A 3,086-nucleotide genomic window follows, 5' to 3' on the forward strand; every position below is an offset into this window, starting at 1 on the left:
ATGCTTTTCGTGCGGTGTCGTCCAAATTAATGGATTTCGCATTTCCACGAAGTTGGTCGGTCAGAGGTTTCATAAGTAATGCGCATTTGGGTATGAAACGTCTATAGAAACTTACCAGGCCGTTGAACGTGCGTAATTGCTTGACGGTGGTCGGTTCTGGGTAATCCAGAATGGCCGCCACTTTGGTCCTAAGAGGTCGAATGCCTTGAGCATCGATAGTGTGTCCCAGAAAGTCTAACGAGTCGGTTCCGAATTGGCATTTCTGAACGTTTACAGTAATGCCATGTTTTTGAAGTCGTTCGAAAACAAGATCCAGATGCTTGAGATGTGTTTCTCTGTCCGGACTTGCGATTAGACAGTCATCAACATACGCGTGTACGAAGTTGAGACCTCGAAAACGTCGTCTATGAATCTTTGGAATGTTTGAGCAGCATTCCTTAGACCGAAAGGCATTCGCAAAAATTCATAGAGTCCGAAAGGAGTTATGATAGCTGTTTTCGGTATGTCGTCAGTAGCCATAGGGATTTGGTTATACGCTTTAACCAAGTCGATTTTCGAAAAGACAGTTGTACCTTTCAAGGTAGCTGTCAAATCGTGAATGTGAGGCAACGGGTAACGATCGGGAATGGTTTTCGCGTTCAATCGCCGATAGTCACCAGTTGGACGCCAATCGTTGCTGTCCTTTTTAGGGACCATGTGCAACGGAGATGCATATGGGCTACTTGACGGTCGTATGATTCCTAAGTCCATCATGTGATCGAATTCGTTTTTCGCCAACCTTAGCTTTTCAGGAGCCAGTCGTCGTGCTTTAGAGAATACAGGTGGTCCTGTAGTCGTGATGTGATGTGTAACATTGCTGGTTACACACGGTAATCTCGGTTGCGTTTGTTGTATCCCAGGGTACTTATCGAGTAGTGGTTGATAGAGTGGGTCTATCATATGTTTAACTGTGACTGGGGATACTCTACAACCAGTAAAAGAAGTTACGCAAACGGACAAATTAGTGTTCCCGTCTACTAGCCTCCGTTTGCGCGTATCGATGATCAGATTGTGGTGTTGTAGAAGGTCCATACCAATGATTGGCATAGAAACATCTGCAACAACGAAAATCCAGTGAATGGGTTTGCGTAAACCCACGTTAAGGTAAACGTACCTTTTGCCATACGTAGCGATCGGTTTTCCGTTTGCCGCCTGTAAGTTTAGGGTCGATTCGTGAAGTCGGTCGTTAGGATTTGCTGGGAGGACGCTAACTTCTGCGCCAGTGTCGACGAGGTAGCGAACTCTCGTTGTCACATCTGTGACGAATAACAGACGGCTTTGTTCGCCGGCTACGGTTGCCGTTAACGCGTGCCGGCCTGGAAGTTTCCCGAATTGTTTTTCGAATCAGTCGGTTTCGTGTTGGGAAAATTGCAGGGTTTTCTGCAATTTCTGGAAAGCTTTCCATACTGGTTATGATACCAGCACCAGTCGGGGTTATCTGTCTCTCGTGGTCTAGGGACAGATCGCTTACGAGAAATGCTTCTACGTGGAGTGCGCGATCTCTTACGGTCGGTACGAAGACTAAGATAACGCGTGAGTGTGTGACATAAGTCGGTTATATCATTCTGAGTCGTGTGAGGCTTTTCTTTGACTGAAAATACCTCGGTAGTAGGTTTCGTAATTTCTAGAATGCGGTCGGCAGATGCAGCTAGCTCGTCTAAGCCGTTGTTCTGGAACGAGACCAGAACTGCTTGCACCTGTTGGGGAAGTTTTGACAAGAAGAGTTGTTTGAATAGACCTTCGTCGAAAGTTCTTAGGCCTATAACCTCTCTCATCCGTTGCAACATGTCTGTCGCAGAACCGTGTTGCAGGTCGATGTTATTGAAGAGTTGATCTAACCTTTGTCGATCGGTTAGATCTCCTCGTTTAAGAATCGAGCGTTTTAAGATTTCGTAAGGATCGGAAACATCACTAGTAAACATACTAGGTGTTACGTACCTGTTGAATTCGCGCGGTAGTGCCTTGACTACTGCGAGGAATTGTGCACGTGTGTCGATCACGCCGTGCTCGGAGAAGTCGGCTTCTGCGTAGCAAAACCAGGCTTCGATGTTGTCGGGCCAGAAAGGCATCAGTTGAAACGAAGGTGGGGACAAAGTCTTAAGCTTGAGTACTTTAGGTGTCTGTTCAGTCATGATGAAGTATGAAGTACGATAATGAACGAGGGGAAAATATATATATATCCAAGAAAAAACACGAAAAAAAATCACAATGTTCAAAAAAAAATAAAAAATAAGGCAATGATATATAAAAAATCCCAAAAAGGAACAGACTCACAGTTACAATTAGGTGTACCAGATCACGTCGGTCTCACCAATGTTGATGTCACAGGTATTCAGTGTTTGACAACGCTTCTACCAGTAACACCTTCTAATATATTTCGTTCCCACCAAGAGAAATCAAAAGACAGAGTCGAGGAGATCGGAAGAGTATATTTGGCGATGACCAATATATCGGAATTCTCTGATCTAATCTGGCTAGCGATTGCGGTTGATGTTGAGCACGGCGTTACCACACGTGATCTGGTGCAGATGCCTGACCGAGCGCCTTCAGCTAGATGAGTCCACTAAAACATATGGTCAGCATCCAATGTCGAAAACTTAGTGCTATTTATTTTGGGGATTTATTTACCGCTACACCTCTCTTTGTATGGCAAACTCCGGAGTGCTGGAATTGCACGGGTAGCTGCCCTCTGTACATTTTCCAGGATATCCGAGTCAACTGTAGAACTAAATAAATCCCCAAAATCAATATCTCTGTAAGTCTTCGACATGTGATGCTTATCAGAGTAGTTTTAATAGACTCACCTAGCTCAATATGCTCGGACATGCACTCACACCAGATCACGAATGGGAACGCCGTACTCAACTTCTACAGCCGGTAGCCAGTTTAGATCAGTCACAACTTCATATACTGATGACCTATCAAATATGCCTTCGAACCTCCTCGCTTATGACTTTTGATTTCACTAGATGTGGACGATTCAACTGTAGAAGGTGTTACAGGTTAAAGTGTTATCTAAATACAAATACCTATGGCATTTCCACACA

Source organism: Schistosoma haematobium, chromosome ZW (assembly GCF_000699445.3).
Source record: "Schistosoma haematobium chromosome ZW, whole genome shotgun sequence".
NCBI lineage: Eukaryota > Metazoa > Platyhelminthes > Trematoda > Strigeidida > Schistosomatidae > Schistosoma > Schistosoma haematobium.